Source organism: Zea mays, chromosome 6 (assembly GCF_902167145.1).
Source record: "Zea mays cultivar B73 chromosome 6, Zm-B73-REFERENCE-NAM-5.0, whole genome shotgun sequence".
NCBI classification, from domain to species: domain Eukaryota; kingdom Viridiplantae; phylum Streptophyta; class Magnoliopsida; order Poales; family Poaceae; genus Zea; species Zea mays.
The window spans coordinates 30,951,626-30,974,030 of NC_050101.1; positions in this window are offsets into that span (position 1 = coordinate 30,951,626).

The window sequence follows — 22,405 nt, forward strand, 5'->3', positions numbered from 1 at the left end:
CCGTGTCTAGCTCCGTGAGGTAGTCAGCTAGCTAGCCACCGCTAATCGGCCACAATCATCCACCAGAAAGCTTCAATTCGAGATTTTCCCCAAAACGCTCAGGAAAACCGCACAGCTTGACCTCGCCGCAGCCAGCGCAAATCAGGTCCGATACTGCCATCCTCAGTCTTGTTCTAACATTCTCATGTGCCCTTGATGCTCTCCAAACCATCCAATTGAACTTAACTGCCATGAATCGATTGGAACACGAACACCTATCCGCGCCATGCACTGTCCTCGCGGGCAGAGCTTGGCAGATCACCAAGTATGAAATTGATTGGGGGGAAAGGGTCCTTAGGACTTGAATTTGGTGTCTGCTGCTCAAAAACCCTAGCCGTTGCCCCTTTTGGCCGGTTCTGGCGCTCGCCGGAGCTCGGCGAGGCGTGAACGCCGTCGTGGACGTGCCGGGTGAAGGAATAGAAAGTCAGGGGCGTTTCTGTAAACCGTCAGCGACTCAGTGAATAGTGCTATGGATCTACTTCGGGTTGTTCTGAAACGCGAGGCCCTTTCTGTAAAACCGCCAGGGCGCGGGCGCGCGCGGGCGTGTTTTACCCTGGACCTGGGCCGCCTGGGCTGAATCCGGCCCATCACTGTTGAAACCTTTTCCTTTTTCTTTTACAACAGAGCTTTAGAAATATGTAGAAAAATGTAGAAAAATGCTAAAATTGTGAAACTAATTTTCCTAGACTTGTTATTTTCCCTAGAATTTAATAAAAATAGTTTTGTGATTTTTAGTGGAAATAAGAAATTTTAGGGTATTTAAGTAGTTAAAAGTATCAGTTATGGATTTTTAGAAAATATTTGGTAAGTCTAAAAATGCCTAAACTTTTTATGAGAACCTAAAACAATATTTAGAAGCCTTGGGTAGAGTTTGAATTGATTTGGACCTTGTTTGATCACCAAACCCCAAAACACCCCCCTGCCCTATGAACTCCTTTACCGACTCCGGAAACCTTAAGTTCCCGGAACTCCGTGAAGGAAAGTTGTATTCAAGACATAGATAATAAGTTTATATTATCTTTGCATCCTCATGAGCATCCCATGGTATTCATTCTTATACATATGTATGGTTATGATTAGAACGAGAAGAAGAGATAGAAGTAACCGAAGAGGAGATACCACCACCACCACCTTCGGAGTCCCAGGCCGGGAACAGTTTCTACTTTGATATCTGCGGATCTGAGCCTGATTCACCTGTGAACGAAGGCAAGCCCCGGTGCATGCAACCCCTTTCCTTGTGTTTTAAATACCTTTCGCACACTTAAGTCTAGTGAAATGTGCATTAGGTTCCTAGGAGTTGTTTGAAACCCTTTGATGCATTGCTTTCCTTGATATCCATACCTTTATGGATACTTCTGTGAAGTATCAAAATATGATTTATAAAAATGCTTAGCCTTGCTTAGATCTTGTGGATAGAGGTTGTCCTCAATTTAACCATGGAGAGGATGGCTTCTACCTGCAAGAATATTTTCATTTGGAGCAATAGTGGGATCTTACTGCAAAGTTCCCTGTGATGCTCTTTCATCCTAAGGAACAGACACAATCCTAAGGATGGAAATGCTTAAATTGAGACTTGGGTTAGGAACAGGTGATGTTCTACCCAGGTTGGTTAAGGATTAACGCGTATGTAGGCGTGCTGACCGAGGACCCTTTAACTGGTCACATGCCTCGTCATGGGTAAGCCTTGCCTCGGGCAGACTAAGGCCGGAATAAGATAACACGAAATGGGCGTGGAGCGGTGGCGAGAGTAGCGTGTACCCTCCGTGGCAAGAGGCTGGACGGTGGTGTATCTGTGCTCTCGTTTTGTGTGAACCTGATCCGGTCTTAAGAACCCCGGTGGCGGGTTGACATATGCAAGGGTTAAGTGCTACATATGTCGTGTGATTGGAGATCCTCAGCTGAGTATAATCGATTCGGATCGCCGTACCTTCGCGGTTATGAAGACTTGGTCACTTCCCTGCAACCTAAAGTCAGGACGTGAACACTATGGATAAAAATGATGTTGTCTTGATATGATGTGAAATTAGACTAGATGCAAATAGAGTCTATTAATACTTAATATGGCGTTAAAAGATTGAAAGTAAGGACTCACTTTAGTAAGCTACTTCTGCAAAAGTATAAGTTGATTTTTGCTAAAGCCTCTCCTTGACTCCTATTTATCCAGCATACCCTTGACTCCTATTTATCCAGCATCCCCAAAAGTGGGCTAATTTTGCATATAAGCCCCTAGGGTTTGGTTTTAGGGTTTTCCAGGGTTCCAATTAGGGTTTCTGGTATCCCAGGGTATAAGTGTGATTCAAGTTTATTCTTGGGGTCATTTTATGACTTTTACCCTAAAGTCTTTAGGTTTTCTTAACTTGGGTTAAGTTTTACCCCTTTAATCCCTATTTAGGGTTAAATTCCCTATCCAGGGTCCTATTTGCAAAAACATTAAAACAATACAACTTGTTTGAAATTTTTGCCTAGTGAATGCACTCTAGGTGTGTCAAACATATGCAATGCCAATGCTATGATGTCATGCTCAAGTTTTAGTTATAGTAACACCAGGGGTGTTACATTCGCCGGTCGCAGCGGGCGCAGGGATCGCCGAGGTGCCTTCACCGGCATCTGACGGTGGCACCGGACCGCCCTCCGCGGCCTCGGGTAGCGCGCCGTCCAGACCAACAAGGTCCTCGACGTCTTCGGCATGAGCCATCTGCAGCAATAGCACACACATTTAGCGAAACCACACATACCCACACTTTCAACCACACAAAAACAACCTCTACCTGCTCTATCGCCCGGTCCGACCGATCCCTGACAGCCTCTCGGTCGTGCGGACCCCACATCCTATCAAAAAGTGCCCCCGCTGACTGCTTCACCATAGGGTCTTCGACCTTGAAGATTTCACATTCAAAGTTTTCGTCCGCCTGGTCGAAGACCTCGTAATGCCTGCACCCCTCGCGGGACAAAGCATTCATGGCCCCTTCGCAGGTGACGAGGGAGGCGAAGGACATGAAGCCCGTCACAATGGTCGGGAGTACCAGCAGCTCCTCCTGCAACCATTCGAGGAAGCGAAGGCCCGCTTCTTGGCCAGGCACCTCGAAGTCAGCAGTCCGCGCACCCAGCTCGCGGTACGCATCCACAAACTGCGCGTGCGTTCGCTCCACCTCCGCGCGCGTCGAGGACTCAGCCTTGTCCACGCGGCCGCACAGGGCGTTGAACCTCGCCTCCAGTTCCTCAGCTTGTTCGCAGGCGAGACTGCCCTCCGCCTGCGCCACTTTGGCTTCGGACTGCGCAGCCTGCGCATCGACGATGGCCTTGTTCGCCTCCCTCCGCTCCTCCACCAGCTGGCGCCGGAGATCCGTCTTCTCGGCCTCCAGGGCGGCCACCTTCTCCATCAGCCTGCGGTTCTTGCTTTCCGCAGCCGACTTCTCCCGCACAGCATCCGCATGCTGTGCCCAGAAACGTTCTACCTCGGCAGCAACGTCCGCAGTCAGGGCACCCGACACGACGAGATCGGCAAAGTCGGCTGCCTGAAATAAACCCATGAGACCCGAATCCTCACAAAAACAACAAACATCGAAGTCCAACACAACTTACATGCTTCAACTGTTGTGACAGCTGTTGCGACGCCTCCCTCAGCCGCTGAGACATGGAGCCCACGACGTCCTTAGCGGCAGCGGCCGACAGAATTTCGCCGCTTGCGCAGAAAGTGGCCCACTGGTCCCGTGCGGCACCCTTCGCCCTCACCATCGCCGTTGGCGAAGTGGTCACCACTGGAGGCGGGACAACAGCCAGTTGCCCTTCACCCGAACCTGCACCATGACACTGGTTAAAGACTTCGTCGTGCAAAAAAAAGGGGGGGTCTTAACTTACCAACAAGATAATCGTCGACACTGATGTCCGTGTCGAAGTCAGCAACGCGTCGCGCCGGCGAAAGCGGCCTTCGCCCTTTCACGACCCCGCCCGGGGGCAGCTTGCTTCTGCCAGAGGCGACAGCCTTCGTGCTCGCCGACGCCTTGCCGTGCCCGGGGGCGGCTGTTTTCGCAGCCGGCACCGGCTTGCTACCGCCAGAGGCAGCAGCCTTCGCGCTCCCCCGCGCCCGTTTCGCCTTGCGCATTGGATCCACCATCCTGACGATCGCCCGGCGTTTCTGCTCAGCATCTTGACGGTCCTTCTCCATCACTGCCGATACAACAGCACCAATATTCCGCTCGTAAGGAAAAACCTTCAAGTCGCATGTCATGCGGGATGTAAAGAAGTCTTCGCCAGCCGCGCGGGGGATCGAAACATTCTTGGGCCATCGACCCCCGGCAACCTCCAGCATTCGCGCCGAAGACTCCCCGAGGGCTGCGCACGTCCCCATCAAATCCACAGCAAAACTTTCAGAGACCCCCACCCCTCCCACTGCAATACCTAATTTTCTCTTCTTAGTGGCCGGGGCAGCCTCCTGCGAAGGCCCTTCCTCGATCACGTCCACCGGGTTTTCCCCGTGGCGGTCAGCAGCGTCCTCCCCGGGATAACCACCGTATGGCAAGCAGTTCAATTCAAAGACCCGATTCAATCTAACATTGGACCCTCAGATATCCCAACTCCGCAGGCCCTCAGTCCTTGGCACATAGCGCCCCACAATCCTCGCCGCACCGTCTTCCGCTTCGCGCACGAACGTGGTGGGATCCCGACCATGCAAATCCAACGCGAAGGCTGGACTTCGCACACGCTCCCTGCCCAGGGAAGGCATCTCGCGAAGGCATACTTCGCCCAGCGCCCAGCCATGCGCCAAGGGCCATACCCCATACCCGATAAATTCCTCAACTAAATCGCGCCCGCTACTCATGCGGGCCGCGCACCGAAGGGCTCCCTCGTCTTCATCATCCTCTGGCACCTCAAACTGTGGGTACGCCACATAATAATGGGAACACATCACGGCCACGGGGAGCCCTAGGTGGTCTTCGACTTCACCTTCGGAAACATGAAACCAGAAATCCCACCAGTTGCCCCACTTATTGCGGGCACAGGGAACCAACTCCACGACTTCGATCGAAGTCTTTTCGGTCCTCGGAGTAAACGTGCATGATCCGAACTGTGCAATCTCATGTCCAATTTTCCTTTTCTGCCAATGCAGACAGTAATGCTTGGCGAAGACTTCCACAGAAGGTTGACCACCATACGAGGTCGCTGCCCAGACATACTTCGCCAGGGCCACCACGACATTTGGAGTCAGTTGGTGGACCTGGACCTCAAACCTCTGCAGGACCTCCGCCACAAAGCGACGCGCAGGTAGACGAAGACCGGCGGTGAAAACGCCTCAAAAACAACCAACTCGCCCTCGGGCTCGGGAACCTCCTCCGCACCCGGGACTCGCCCCACTCCAATGCCAAAATATCCAAGCTGCTGCATGTCATGCACGCGAACCGAGGAAATCCACGAGACGCCGAACTCCACCGTATCACCTGGACGCAACTCCTCCGCCGCCACGTTGCTCAAGGTATCCTCGGAAGACGCGTCTGCCGGTGGCGTATTCGCAGCAGACAAGGAAGAAGACGGCATGGCTACATATCGTCGGCGGCGGCGAGCGGTCTGCTTGACGCGGGCCAGATCTCCAACAAGCAGGAGCAAGGAGGGCAGGCGAGCGGGCGAACGGTTTCAAAAGGAGGCTAGGGTTTTCGCGGCGCGGCGAAAGAGAACCTGACCCGCGCCGCCCCCACCCCCCCCCCCCCCTTTTTTATACACAGGACGCGACGCTTCGGGAAACCTGTAGTCCAACAGTACCGCGTCCGTCAACGGTCACATCAAAAACCCCCACGGAACCACTTCGAGCGAGGACAGCGTCTACACCATCTAGTGACGTCTTCGGCACCAGATGACTTAGTCGAACTGGTCCCTCCGAGGGCAAATGTTGGGGCGAAGGCAAAGACGCTACCCTTCGCTCCAGCCTTCGTCTATCTCGTTGTGCGAGCGGAAGCAAAACGACCGGTGAGGACCACCCTTCGCCCTCCTCGCTACAAGACGAAGGCCTACGACGACGTCGCCCCGTCCCACGCCCTCACCCGGCTTGGAGGCCCACATGGGATTCGGCCCATTGTAACAGGCCCCGCATGGAGAAGTGTGTTACAGGCCCGATTTGTAATGACTTTTCTGTAATGACAGTCTATAACCCTCCTTTATAGGAATATTCCGAGGATAGTCTAGGTGCCTGAGGGTACATACGTCCTTACATCAAGACGTTGGGCACTCAGGCACCTATAAATACCCTCGTACAGTGCCCTTGAGAGGCTGGATTAACAGAGCTATTGCCATCTCAAGTTGAAACCTTGTTTACGTTGCTTTTACTCCCCCGTTGGATCAACTTGCCCAGGAGAGCAAGTTCCAACACTAAGCATGCACCCAATGGTTTCCAGAGCCGCGTCAGCTCGGAGCAGGGCCGACTCGAGTCGCCGCCCCTCCCTCGTCTCCGCCTCATCACCCTCTACGAGCCGTGCAGACAATACGACCTCGCCGGCGACCACGAGCGACGTTGCTTGCTTCGAAGGCCGATGGACTCACGGGATGGTCGCCTCACCTCAAAGCTACCACAGACCCCTGTGATGACAGTCGGCGGAGGTGCAAGGGCAAGAAGAGGCGGGGGCAGAGCAGACTGTCGCTCTGGTGAGGGCACACCAGGGGCAACTATGCCAACCTCTAGGAGTTCCCCTAGGGCGGACACGAACGGCAACGATTCAATGAGAACCATGCCCGCCGCCCTTTGAATGACCTAGAACAACGACGCCGCCGCCACAGGGGAGAAGGACGACGCACCACCCGGTAGGACACCCCCAGGAGCTGGATAGGGCGTACCTCCTAGTGGCTGCAACCCGAAGGCTTGGGGAGATGAAGGCACTGCTCTGACCGCCAAGGCTATGTCCCTCACGGACTTGTGTGGCACGTACGTGCTGGCCAAAAAGAAAAAGAAAAGGAGAATTATGTAGTGAATAAAAAATCGTAAGAAAGAAGGTGAGCAGATTGACATACCTGGATGAACGCTTCCCTGTAGTCACCTTCCCTAGCGCGCCCGGCAAAGGAACAAAAGATTGTGGCATGACCCGAGAAGTTGCCTCCACGTGGCACCCTGCGGGATCCAGAGGCGTCACGGGGCACGCCGCCGCCTGCGCCATTCCGCTCGCAGTGATGACTGTCGCGACGTTGATAGAAGGCGTCGCGACCAAGGCGGGATCCACGGTCGACCCGCTCATATCAGTCGGGATGTTAGAGCTGGTTGCGGCGTCACCATGGCGCGACGGACCACCACCAACGCCGCAATTCCTGCTCCACCAAAAGTCGTGGAAGATGCTTCCTCCGAGCCAGGAGGAAGAGCGGCTCCCTCGCCCGTGCGTGACACCCTTACCCTTCTTCACCTTAAGGCACCTCATGAGTGGCCCCAGGGTCTCCCCGTCACTACTTTTGCGCTTGCGCGCCGCCTGAACAGCGACCCCCTCAGGGAGCGGTGGAAGACTGGGCGCTAGTGAATCGATCCCCTATAAGGACCACAACTCAACATCACCAACAAATCAAAACAAAAAGAGAGAAGAATAGAAAGGAAGGCTCACTAGGCCACTCGGTACGCCCCGAGAAAGGGGTGCGGAAAGTCCTCATCCAAGAAGAACCCTAACGATAGCGCGATAACAAACTTGACTCTCGCTTCAATCTTGGACAGGGTGAGTGGCTTCGAGCAGTGGCGACCAGGATCATTGACGCCATAATACTTGTGCATTCACCTCCGGCGAGCCATCAAAGGCTGAATTCGCCGGTGCATAAAAACGTGCACCAATCTCGCACCAGTGAGACCTTGCTCCTTTAGAGTCTTTAGCACCACCAAAAGTGGTTTGACCTCACCCTTCCGACCTGGCTCCATCCCACGATTCCAGTCATCTGTCGACACTGGCTCCTGACCGATAAAGCATGGGGCGCTGCCAGCTAGATTCTTGACGTAGAACCATTCGCTCTTGTACCTCACGGAGTTGGGGGAGCGGGATCTTGAAGTAACCCCCATTCCACCTAGATCAGAGTTGGAAGTTGACTGAGCCGACATACAGTTGGTCGCCACAGCCCAGGGTCACCCTACCAGTGAAGAAGTACTGCCACAACTTCTAGTGGGGGTCAATCCCCAAGAACGCTTTGCATAGGGTGATAAAGCACGCCATGTGCAAGACAGAGTTGTAATGGAGGTTTAGAATCTCCAGCCCGTAGAAGAATAGCATCCCTAGATGAAGGGATGTAGGGGAAGCCCGAACCCATGCTCATATAATGGCCCGAGCACCACCACATCGTCGTCTCGGGGTCGTGGCACATCGCCTTCCTTCTCCAATCTCCACTGAGAGACCTCCTTGGGGGGGAGGAACCCTTTCCTCTCCAAGCCAAGGAGGCGACTATCTCAGATCGAGTAGGCGGGGAACAACTCCATTACCATGAAGCAACTAGAACAGACACATGAACGCGGAAGCTAAAGCAAGGAGGCATCAGATGCATGGGCAAGAAGGCACGGTGAGCGGAACCAACTCCAAACACCTCCATATCATTTTTTGTACGCAGTGACAGGCACGCGAAGCGGTGCCTAGAGGAGGGGGCCCATGGACCACATAAGGGGATCTGCCTCGTCGATAACTCCTCTACCTCGGGCGCTGCAAGGAAGACTATATGTGAGTACGTCTTGCAGGGCTCATGCCGCTTCGGAAGATGCGTTGAGGAATACGCGGGGAAAGGTGTCAGCAATGCTCAGAGTGGTTAATCGCATTGTCACGCCAACCACACACAATAAGATGAGCAAGTCATTTCGTGTCCCATAGAGCCGCCTACGCCGGACCAAGACATAATGGTTCCGTTTCTACTACACCGCCACAACTGCCTCGCACTAGGTAAAACCAAAATTCACTCTACTTCCCCACATAGAGCAAGGGGTGGACCGAGCAAGCTCCCAGTGAGTCACAGGTCAGATGATTGACCCATAGGTCATTTGCTCGGTCCCACGTCAGGTCATACCTCACAATCTTCTGCGGCAACCCAGCTGACTGCTGGGTGGCCACAGGGCCCCCTTCGGTCGGCCATACTGACCGAAGGGTCGATACGGGATAGAATAAGGAAAGACTAAATGAGATGCCCCCAGCAGATTGAGCCCCCTAGTGGGACTGCTCACTAAGACCAGACCCTATGAAGGGCCGGTCCAATCTCACTTGGATAACCCGTTTGTAGCTCGATGGCCCCTTCCCTCGCTCCGACTAGGTCGAGGAAGACAACCCTCTCCTCAAAAGGGCTCAAAACCCCTTCCGGGTGGAGATGCGTGCATAATAGGTAATCGGCAGGCGTCAACGACCAACTCGGAGAACCGGATCAGGAAAGGTCAACAAAAGGTAAATCCTAATATTCACCTACGTCCCGTTTGGATCATTGGAATTGAATTCCATTCTAATAATAGTAATTTAGGCATATATCAATTAAGTTAATTCGGTTTTATGCAAAATATATTTGTATACTATTATTAGCAAGATGTCGAAGATATTTATGTGCTACATTTTTACTATAGAGAAGTGAGACGAAGAGTGTCATGTAAGTTATAGATTAGAAACCAATTCTGCTAATGCATAAAATCATTTCCTACCCTCCACCCCATGAATTTGAGATAGGCTTATATCTGAACTTTGGAAAGTGGTGGAATATCAAATTCTAAAATAAATAAGTTACTTTATTGAGTGAATTCCAATTCCTCTAAAATGAAGGGATCCAAACGCCCCGCTAGGAAAAAGTACCCCAAGCAATCCTCACATATTACTTGGTGGCTCGGGCTTGCACGCATTTAAGCCATGCTCCGGTGGACACCACCTCCGGGCAACTCTGTATGGGTCTATCTCTAGAGACTACGCCTGCTCCGGCGAACGCTGGCCTCGGACAACTCCGTGTGGGACCAAAGCAACGCTCCGCTCTGGCGACCAACCCAAAAGGTTGGATCAAAAGCCATGACACAAAATGGAAGCATATTAGACACGGACAGAAGGACAGAAGAGGTCGGCAAAAAGCATGCACATGACTTTGCCAAGAACTAAGTAAACCCCTAAGCAATCCTCACGGATTGCTCGGGGGCTTAGGGGCTACATCATACTGATACGCTTGCGCGCACTTGGGGCTTTTGTAACACCCAAAATCCTAACTTGTGATTTAAGGAAATCCTTTAAGAAAAAAAATAATAACCAAACTGAAGTGCCCTTGATAAATAATTACAACTTTAGAATTCAACCCTTTCTAAAATGGTCATAATAAAATAATGTCAAAACATATCTAAATAAAGATTAGGCAATTTAAAGAAAAGGTTTCCTATCCAAACAATATAATATAAACTTTGGAATATACCTTTAATTTGACTACTCGCTCAAAATAATATTATATTCAAATAAATGTGGTGTGTTACCTAAATACAAATAATAAAGAAAGTAACTAAATAAATAAATTAATATAATTATTGCACGTCTTGCTGGAGTTCTATTTGTGCATCTAAAATTAAAAAGTTGAAATTCAAACTTAAGTTCGATTTGAAATTGAAATCGGGAACACAAAATAGGAAACAAAATGCAAAACGAAAAAAGAGAAAAGATAAAAAAAGAAAACCTCGGTTTGGGCTGAAACCCTTCCCTCAGCCCACTTACCCTGCGCGACCTGCTATCTCGCGCGCGCGGTCACTGGAGGGTGGGCCCCCGCGGTCATCGCCACGGTCGCGCTTCGGGCCACTGCACGCCCCTGTTTGTTTCAGCTTTTTGGAGCTTCTGGCCACCAAAAGCTGCTGCGGACTGCCAAACGCTCAGCTTTTCAGTCAGCTTCTATAAAATTCATTTGGGTAAAAATCATTCAAAATCAACATAAACACATAATCGGTTGAGTCGTTGCAATAGTAGGAATCCATCACTTTCTAGATCCTGAGTCCTATGGACACCTTTATCTTCCTCCGCACGTAATCCTAATGATGCTCAGATTCTCTACACAGCCAGATTCTCCCCACAGCCAGATTCTCAGAAAAGTTGGTCAGAAAAAGCTAAACCAAACAGTGCCAGCCTCTCCCAGCCATGCGCCTTACTCCCTTCTCGGCGCTGCCATGTGGGGCCCTGATGTCAGGACCGTCCCCTTCCCAAAATCTTTGAGTTGCACCGTGCCGCAAAACCAGGGCTCTACCGGTGTTTCCGCTGGTTCTGTTGCAACAACTCTGGCGAGTTATGCGACGACCGGCCTCCCCTGGTTTTGGGCCTATAAATCTACTCGTGCGCCCCCTGGTGCATCATCGAGCTAGCAGCGAAATCGTAGGGAGAAGTGTGAGAGCTCGGAGCCGCCTCTAGCTCAATCCGTTGTAAGCCTACGATCGGTCCGTGGGAGATAGGGATGGCAATTTAATCCGTGGATTTGGATATCCGTCGGATATCCGACCCGACGGATCAGGATATGGATATCTTTTTTGACCCGCGGGTTAGACCCGTATCCGATCCGAGATAAAGTGGACATGGATTTGGATATTAAATCTTACCCGCGGGTAATCCGTTGGATATCTGAAATACTGGGGGGAGAGTAATTAGCCCACATCGTAGTAGACTTGCTCCAAAAACAGTAGAAGGGTTGATGTGTATGCAAGCTTGGGCCCGAGCTGACATGTTAGGCGACCAATCCTGTTTTATAAATGCATTAATGACTTGTTTGGAGGATGAAGAGGAAGAAATGGTAACATGATTCAACTCTTTAGTATGTTCTTATATTTTGGTTATCGAATCTGATTATTGATTTAACCATTTATCTATTTTGTTGTTTGCCAGGATGAACATGATTCTACTATCATTGATTAAAAAAATTTAAACACAGCTACTATAGCGCTAGCTCAAGTGCTCAACACTACACTCGGATCGGATCAGAATCAAAAGGCAAAAGGTTTAAGGCCAAAAGCAGACATGTATTTGTTTTCATGTTGAGACATGTAGACATGTATTTTTGTCATGTTGAGAATGTTGCTTGTTTAAGGACATGTATATTTGTTTAAATTTTTATTCAATTTTAAGTTGTGTATGATGTTGAATTGGGAAGAAATTTGATTAATTATGTTATTCAATTGCTGAAAATTGTTTTATCATGTCTGATGGATATCCGAAATCCGATGGGCATGGATATGGATATGAATTTCTACCCGTGGATATAGTCACAGGTGGATATTATCTATGACCGTGGATATGACTGCGAGCGGATATTTCCAATATCCGATCCGAATCCGACCCGTTGCCATCCCTAGTGGGAGGGAGCACATGGGTACCCGTGGGCACCTACCAAAGCACGATTTTGGCTTGGCCAGACTCCCGGCGTTGTGTAGGGCGCGAAATTTTTCACCGGAGCTTCACTCCGCCGTGATCCCACCTTATACCATGGCCAACGACCTCTACTATCCCCAACCACTAGTAAGGCCGTCGATCATATTCTAATTCTCACCCGCTTCATGTAGCGCTGTTCGGTATTGAGTTTGGGTCCCTAATGCACGGAGGGGGCGGGCCGGCCATGGTCGCCACCGTATGACTGCTTGGTCTGCACCAACAGGCCGTCGGAGGTGGAAGATGGTGTAACACTCAGGTGTTACCTAGGGTTTCTTCTCAGTACCCAACTAGTGACCATTATCACATGTAAACATAATTGAGCAAAAGACCCCAAAACTTGAGAAGCAAAAATTTGAGTAAGTCCTTTCATCTTAAGGATCATACATTAACCATATCATGCACCACAAAGTGAGAAAAATGCACAAAACCTAAAATAACCCTAAGTAAGACATTTAAGTGCAAAGGGGAAAATTTGTAAAAAGGTTGTGAAAAACATAAAATCATGATGAGGACCAAATAACAAAGTTATAGTACACTAAATAAGCTACAAAACGTAGTAGGGAAGTTTTATCAAACGGGTTTTGCAAAATGTTCAAAATAGCCACTTAAGTGAAGACTCAATGGGAAATTCAGAAAATTCAGAATCTGAATTTGGACCTCTTCATAAAGTTCAGCCGTGTTCTCTATTTTCCAAAACTCAAATCCACAAAGTCCAAATACCAAATTGGCACCAAATTACCTTAGGCATGTCCTGGAAAAGTTTGGAGGCAAATCTCAGCCGTTTGACATGTTTTGACATGGTTTTGCCTCGGGACGAAGCAGTGAGACACTGGCAACTTGAGGACACGACAACTCACTATACACGGCCAGAAATCCCTTGGCTCCCACACATAAACGACAAAGCTTACATCAGGTAACAAATCTTACACAACGGTCTTGCCCAAATTCATAAAGATATGAAGCCTATCGGCGTTAGAACAGGAGCAGAAGCAATGTGCCAGGTGCTCGACCGCGCCGAGGCGTGCGCGCCCGATCATGCACCGTGCCCGTGCCTATAAAGCCACCCCGGACGCGGAACACTCCACTCCGCACTTGCCCTCACTGTCTAGACCCAGCTCTTAGCTCCGGCGAGCTCTACGCCACCCGCCTGAGCCACCCGAGCACCGGCCACCATGGCCCGCCATTCCCGTAGATCCCTAGCCTCACCCGAGCCCCTGGATAGCTCCTCCGTGGGCCGTGAAGCTTTTCCAAGCAAGAACCGAGACCCTGCCTCACCGGAGCAGCGGGATCACCCTCGCCGGACTTCGGCCGCCCGCCACCGCGCGTAGACCGGGCTACCAGGTACACCATTGTCCAATTGCTTGCGCCTACGACTTCCCTGACCTCCCATGAAGCTCCTCGACTTACTGGATTGAGCTATTCCGCCTTGGTTAGGCCGGGATCCTCGTCGCCGACGAGCTTCTCCGCCTGCGCACGAGGTCCGACCAACTCTGGCCATCCCCGACGACGACCCGCACATCCACATGACCGCTGCAACCTCCCCTACTCGTCGACCACTTCACCGGAGCTATCTCGCCGCTGGTAAGCCCCGCCGCCCTTTTCTCCACCGCGGGTACTGTACCGATAGGGGAAGGACCGTGGGTTAGATTTAGGGTTACCCCAGGGGGTTTTCTGCATTGTCAGAGACTCGGTGGAATAGTAACTTGAGGACCCATTTGTAAGGAACGCAGGAAAAGTATACCAGGGACCCTAGCGCAAAGTGTATTTTCCTTTTTGTCACACCCGAATTTAAGGGACAAAGCCGGGCGCATTCATACATGCGCCAAAGAAGACAACATATATAATAATAGAGTGTATAGAGATAAATGTCACAATAATCAAAGTATTTATTACATAGCGGAAGTCTTACAAAATAAAAGATAAATATAGATCAAACTAAAGTCCATCCTTAGCGCCATAAAGTCAACTGGGAGACGCCACCTAGATCGAATCGAACTCCTCGTTGTGTGGCTCCTCTTGAACCACCTGTTCTTCTCCTGTGGGGGGTGTGAGATAGCAACGGTGAGCTCACACAAGTTCATTGCTCAACAAGTTGTGGGGAATAATGTGCATGAACTCACCAAAGGTGGGAGTTCATGTGAAGTGTAAGGCTGATCAACAAAATAAAGGTTGAAGCTAAGCATTGCTTTTATAAGTTGGTCAAAATTTTATTAGCAATTACTAGATGTAAGTAAATACCAAACCATAATAAATAATAGAACAAAATTAATAAATAATCCCAGGCAAGTGCAAATGACAAATTGAATTTAAGTTACATAGATTAATCATGTGAGTGTCCGAGTCGCTCATGACCGTGAGCACGGCTACTATACCTGTTTTACACTCTGCAGAGGTTGTACCCTGTACCCACAAGTCGTGTATCCCATGTCGCCTGGGTTTGCAAGGCCCTTAGACACTACCGAGGTGAATGACTAGGGATCCACTACGAGGCCTTTACAAAGTTCCACTAGCTTCCGAAAACCCGCTACAGTTTATGGGAAGAGCACTTGCAAGAATCCCTCGTCTGACCACCATCGCAGCAAAATCAACCCGAGAACCTCCCTGCATGCAATCCCATACTGCCCTTGCCCCTTTCGGGTAAGGTAGTCTTCCACTAGCTTTCCTAATTAGTCAGCCAAGGGCGTCCCATACCACCCTTGTGGTGGCACTGTTTTCCCAGGTGGTTCTCCATGTTCCCATTAATATAATGATCTTATCATGAACATAAATAACATAACAGAATAATAGAAACATGGATGTAATGAAATATTAACCCAAAACCACATAAAGCAATAGCAAAACTACCCAAGTTATTTAGGGGTAATCAAGGTAAAAAGGATAAACAGACTAGGGTGACCTATTGGGTCTTATCAAAATTAAACCTATGCATTGAATAGTGATAATAAAGAACATTATTGGGTAATAAATGTGGTCAAGGGCACAACTTGCCTGGCACTTGAGATTCCAGGTACCAGGATGATTCTTCAGATCCTCGTGATCTCACTTCTAATCGTAGCAATCCAAACAGACATGGTATAGACAAAATTAACATCACACCAAACATAAGAATAAATTCAATAATAATGATCTACACTGGAATGAATCCATTTGGAGCTACGAGATCGTGGGATCGAGAACTACTAAGATCGGAGTTACGATTATCAAGTTATGAATTTCTGAAGTTATTACGTACCTAGAATAGAGTAATTCATGTGAATAATTTTAAATCAAGTTTCATGGTTAGATAAAAGTACTAGGTGATAAACAATACTTAAACAAAATTAATACCACTGGAATGAATCCATTTGGAGTTATGGATTTTAAGTTACTAATTTCTAAAGGTTTTACGTATTTGATACAAGATTAATTGAGAGATACGTTTTAATATGGTTTTCATGTCAAAACAGAGATACTAGATGTTAAGCAATAATATTATAAAATTATAGGAACTGAAATGGATCTATGTGGAGTTCATATGAATTTTCTATGATTTATACAAGTTCTAGCACTTATTTTTATATTAAAAATCCATTTTCTAATTATTTCCCTAGATTTCCTAATCCTCTGGACTGGGCACATGAAAATAGAGAAGCCTGGGGGTCTCCGCGCAAGAAACATCAGACACAGCGCACAGTTATAAGGGATGGCGGGTTCATTTTCTACAGGTCCAAGGTCTCTTTAGCAAAAAGCCACGGCCGAAGGGGTATCCTCCATCCAGGGCCGCCCAATCCGGAATGGTCGGCTCTGATTAGATGTGCGCGCATCACTAACCCTCCATTCTCATAGATCGTCCGATCCACAATCAACGATCCAGATTAGATCGAAGCCCCGTGAAATGGTACGCTCTATCCACCGTAGGATCCGAGATCCACGGATGGCAAGTACCCACGCCTAGGTCCCATCAGATTCGTCCACGGGCCGATCAACGGCATGGATTCACTCTCATGAAAGGGTATGCGCTCATCTAACTGTGACCGTGGATTTCCAGATCAATGGCCTGGAATCAATCACGCGAAGGGTTATCTTCTATCTAATCGGGGACGTTCGGCAGCGAATCAACGGTAATGATTTGAAACGGGTGCGATCTAATCATAGCCGTCTATTAGAAGATCTATGGCCCCTGCCCTTCTTCCCTACCCCGACGGTGCCCAGGCAGTGCCGCTAGGACTCCTGCGGCGGTGGAGCTCACCGGCGCACCCGCAGTCGACAACATAGAGCCCAAAATCCAAATCAGACGGAGCTACACGAAGGAGATGGAAAAACAGAGCTATGAAGCAGTTTATCACCTCGGTTCGTCCCGTCGAGACCCCTGCCCACGGAGCAGTGCAATTGCGCGGCGGCCCTCCTGCTCTAGTGAGCAATTCGCTCCAAGTCCAGCCAAATTCCCCCGCGAGAGAGGTCCGCCCAGGTCCCTCACAGCATGAAGGTTCCTCGGGATCTTCACGCGAGTACTAAACGGTGGTGATGGCCGCAGACGACGTCGGCGGTGCCCTGGACCTCCACTTCCTCTCTCTCTCCCGCTTTCTCCCCCCTCTGGTGAACTCGATGGAATCTCTCAGCTGGGCGTGAGGGCGGAACGAGTCACGGTAATTCCTATTTATCCCCAGGAGACCGGGTCTGCAACTACCCGCGCGCAAAAGGTGGCATCAGCAGCGGTGAAGATCGCGATGGCGGCGGCGTTCGTTACGGGGAAGATGACCGAGCTGACGGGTGGGGCCCATGTGTAAGCGAGACAGAGAAAACACGGGCAAAGGGATGCGTAGCTGACAAATAAGGCCCACACGCCAGTGTAACCAAGGACGCGCATCGGTGCGTTGGCACAACCCGCTGATGAACGGGCCCAGCCTGTCAGTGGCCAGAGAGCGAGCACGGTTGTGCAGCTACCCGGTGGGCCCCACATGTCGGCGCCGTTGCTGAGGTGGGCTGGCACGGTGTGGGTTAAGTGGGCCAGGTAGGTTTTGGCCCATTCTGGGTCTGGCTCCTTTTATTCTTTTTTTCATTTTCTAATTTCTATTTCATTTGGATCTCAAATTTGAGTCTTGTTATGTGTTTCACTTTTAAGTCAAATGTACAAATTCATTTCCCTAGTGTAAGAATAGTATATTTTTATATTCTTATTTTTATCCCCACAATATTTTCTCTCTTCTCTTTTCTAAATTCCAAAATTTGTACCTTTGGGTTAAATCCTAATTCCCATTCTCTTTTGATTTACAAATTTAAAATCCAAATACAAGATAAAGTTTAGGGATTCTGAAAGGGAACTAGGCTTACACCTAACTCCTAATTGATTTTGGTGGTTGAATTGCCCAACACAAATAAATTGGACTAACTAGTTTGCTCTAGTCTATAAGTTATACAGGTGCCAAAGGTTCACAAAAAGCCAATAAAAGACCAAGTAAAGGGTTCAATAAAAGAGAGCAAAGGGATAACCGAAGGCACCCTGGTCTGGCGCACCGGACAGTGTCCGGTGCACCAGGGGACTTCACGCTGAACTCCTCACCTTCGGGAAAATTCAGAGGCGCTCCACTATAATTCACCGGACTGTTCGGTGTACACCGGATAGTGTCCGGTGCCCCAGAGGAGAGCGACTCTGGAACTCGCCAGCTTTGGATTTCCGCTCCGCTATAATTCACCGGACATGTCCGGTGCACACCGGACTGTCCGGTGAGCCAGCGAAGCAACAGCTACTTCGCGCCAACGGTCGACTGCAACGCATTAAATACGCGCCAGCGCGCGCAGAGGAGCAGAGCACGCGCGGGTGGCACACCGGACAGTCTACAGGACTTGTCCGGTGCGCCACCGGACAGCCAGGCGGGCCCACTCGTCAGAGCTCCAACGGTCAGAACCCAACGGCCTGGTGACGTGGCTAGCGCACCGGACAGTGTCCGGTGGCGCACCGGACAATGTCCGGTGCGCCATGCGACAGCAGCCTCCACCAAACGACTAGTTTGGTGGTTGGGGTTATAAATACCCCCAACCACCTCACATTCAAGTCATCCAAGTTTTCACACTTCCAACCACTTACAAGAGCTAGGCATTTAATACAAGACACACCCAAGTGATCAAATCCTCTCCCAATTCCACAAAAGCTTTAGTGTTAAGTGAGAGAGATTTGTTGTGTTCTTTTGAGCTCTTGCGCTTGGATTGCTTTCTTTCTCATTCTTTCTTGCGATCAAACTCAATTGTAATTGAGGCAAGAGACACCAATCTTGTGGTGGTCCTTGTGGGAACTTTGTGTTCCAAGTGATTGAGAAGAAAAGCTCACTCGGTTCGAGGGACCGTTTGAGAGAGGGAAAGGGTTGAAAGAGACCCGGTCTTTGTGACCACCTCAATGGGGAGTAGGTTTGCAAGAACCGAACCTCGGTAAAACAAATCCGCGTGTCACACTCTTCATTCGCTTGCAATTTGTTTTGTGCCCTCTCTCTCGGACTCGTTTCTATTTCTAACGCTAACCCGGCTTGTAGTTGTGATTAATTTTGTAAATTTTAATTTCACCCTATTCACCCCCCTCTAGGCGACTTTCAGATTCATTTTTTTAATACATACTAAAAATCAATTATGAAGCAATATATAAAAGCTTTATTTTAATTGATTTATTTGTTTGATAGATGTTTGAAATATGAGGAACCCTCATATTACTTTCTTTCTGTTGGGGACTTGTTTTCAAATGCTATGAGTTAAGAACAAGTCAACACAAAGAATGTTAAACATTAATACCCTTCGTCCATCGAAGCATTATTTCCCTTGGGATATAATGATCTTCGGACGAAGGTCATGAAGGACATACCTTCATCATTACGGCACACGATAATGAAAAGAAAATCACATTAAATGTGAAAGATAACATGAACATTTATGTATCATTACCAGCTCATTTCTATTTTATTATCATGGAAAAATAGAAATGATATCAAGTTACAAATGTACCTTCGGCTTGAAAGAAGGTAAAAGTACAAGCGTGACGCAAAAGCAAATGCCAAGTCAGCGTGAACAGTACGGGAGCATTGTTCATCTATTTATAGGCACGGGATACAGCCCATGTAAAATTACACTCATGCCCTTTACATTTGCTAATGACTCTATAGTAATCCATCAAGGTCTAAATAGCCTTTTCCCTTTTAAGTTGGTTCCCCTTTCTGCTATCATGCCGAAGCTCCCCTGCGCACAGCTTCGGCTCAGCGCCAACCTTCGCATTTTTTGTACTTCTTCACATTGTGGTTCTGATCCAAGTCTGAAGGTACCTGTTCATGTATTATACTCTAGAAACATTGTTAAACCATGTTTTTGAGGACCTTCGGAAGACGAAGGCCCCCAACAGTAGCCCCTCGCAAGGTTAATTTGTTAGAATAACAAATTCAAATTGCGATATGGACGAAAGCCCTAAGCCGAAGGTCCGAAAAAACACCTTCCCTTTACTAGAATAGCAACAGTCAATGACAGACGGGGCCCTCCAACTTGGAGCGCGCTGGGAATATAAATAAGAACTCACCCCGAGCACATTTGCTACGCTACTTGCCGTCTGTTTTGTTTGCTCAATTTCTTAGCTCTTGCCTACCAACGCTTGCTTGGTTTTTTAGATTTTCTAAGCTTCGGCTTTAAGAACACATTTTCACCATTTTTGAAGATATGTCTCAAGACAAGAAGGCAGTTGCTGAAACGAAGCTAACCGAAGAGGAGAAGCTTCTTGAGGAAAAGACTGCTGGATTCATTGAGTCAATTGCAAAGACAAATACAGAAAAGATTACAAAAGAAATTTTAGAGGGCTTATCTGAAGATACCGATGACAGCGACAGTTATGATGCGGAAAGTGGGGTCGAAGACTCCGAAGATCGGCCCTGGCGACCAAGTCACACAGTCTTCGGGAAATCGACTATCAGACAGAGTCACCTTGATAACATGAGAGGAAGGTATTTTCGAGATATATCGATTGTGAGGGCTGACAACGGAGACAGGACTGTTCCTGTTCCTGAAGAAAATGAAGTCGTAATCTACCGAAGCTTCTTCAAGGCTGGGCTTCGGTTCCCCTTAAGTAGATTTGTGGTTGAAGTTTTAAAGATATATGAGATTTTCCTTCACCAGATTACCCCCGAAGCAATTATCAGAATGGGGATCTTCGTCTGGGCCATGAGGAGTCAAGGTTTGGAGCCAAGTGCAAAATGTTTCTGCAGCATGCACGAACTCTCATATGAGACAAAGCCCTAGGGTAAGGAACAGTATCATAACAATTTTGGTTGCTATAGCTTCGTTGCTCGCTCAGGCTCAAGCTGCCCAGTGCCAACTTTTCGGAAGAGATGGCCCGAAGACTAGATGAAAGAATGGTTCTATGTGAGGAATGATTTAAAGGCGAGGGAGGACATTACAGAGATCATCATGCGCCCCATTTGGTCCCGCTTCGGCCTTCGGAAACCGAAGGTAGAAATTGATGAAGCGACCGAAGGGTGCTGAAGGGCCTTCGGCATAGTTTGCTCTTTCATCGGGACAAGGGATTTAGTCCAAGAACATGTGGCCTACAGGATATGGCCATTGATAGACAACTGGGAGATGCCAAAAGAGACCATCAGCAACCCTAGCGAAGGTGGTTTGGTTCGATTAAAATATACCTTCAGGTTTAGCGACCAATTTATCGAACCAGACGATGACTGGCTGAAATGCGTTGAAAATACTAGTGATGAACTACTTGGAGCATACTCCAAGTCTGAAGGTGATGCATTATCCGCGGCCTTCGGGAGCCGAAAAAAGAAAAGACTGAATAGGGTTTTTGACGTTATTGGGTTTGTGTACCCTGACTATCGGTACCCACCGCGGGGGCAGAAAAGAAAGGGTGCAACTTCTGGGAATGCTACTTCAGCTGCTCCTAGCGAACCCGCGCCGAAGAGGAAAAAGGTGAAGGTTCTTACTCACCGACCGCGCTACATTGAACCGGCTACAGTGCCTGAATTTGGCGGTGAGACCTCTTCGGCTACTGAAGCCAAAGGACCTGCCCTTACGTAGAGGATTGAAGAGCCGGCTGCAATGCCAAAGGCTGACAAAATTGAAGAACCGAGAACCAAAGAGACAAAAACATCAGAAATTCTAAGCCCTTTGGTAGGGGTGGAGGCGCCAAAGATACAAAAAGATCTGGCAGCAACCCCCAAGAGAAAAAGGATGGCTAGTGTGTTAGATGTGCTGGAGACGATAAAAACTTCAAGCTCTACTCCAGGAAAAATTGCCAAGGCTTCGAAAACACAGGTTGAAACCGAGGCAAAGCTGACCGAAGCCGAAGCTACAATGAGCCGAGCCGACGCTGAAACTGGGCCTTCAGAGCCCACCAAAGAGAAATCCTCGGAAATTGGAGAAAAGGCAGCGGAGGAAGAAGCTATAGAACAAATTTTGCTTGAAAAATCTGCCGCTCCTACTTCCGAAGCTTTGAAAGAGAATACTGAATATATTATCCGTCATGCTTCGGGAAAAAATCTCTCTAAAGAAGAAAAATGAGAAGCTCAACACTATGCCCAGAAGCTGAAATATCCAAAGGGGGCATTGGTATTCAACGACAGCGGAGAAGAGGATTTCTTGTATTGTCTCCCAGACAGCAAGGAGATTTCTGTCTGCCGGGAGATGAGCAGAAGCTTTGGATTCCCGACACTAGAAGACGGGCTTTCGGTGTTGTCGAAAGATGAATTGGCCGACAGTTTAGCATATAATAGTATAAAGGTGTGAGAATGAATTTTTTGTACTTAAAAACGAAAAAAAAATTATTTGCTTATACTCAATACCGCACTTCTTTTGTAGGGCATGATTCTTAGCAATGCCCTCAGGGCGCAGAAAAATGCCAAAGACGAAGGATGCACTATAGCTCTGAACAACCTTCGTTCCGAAGTTATTGAACTAAGGAACGAAGGTCTTGAAAAAGATAAAATATTAAATTCATTGGTGAGTAAAATAAAAGAAGACGAAGCTACTTCCAAAGCCCAAGCTGAAGCCTAGAAATGTGAAATTGAAGA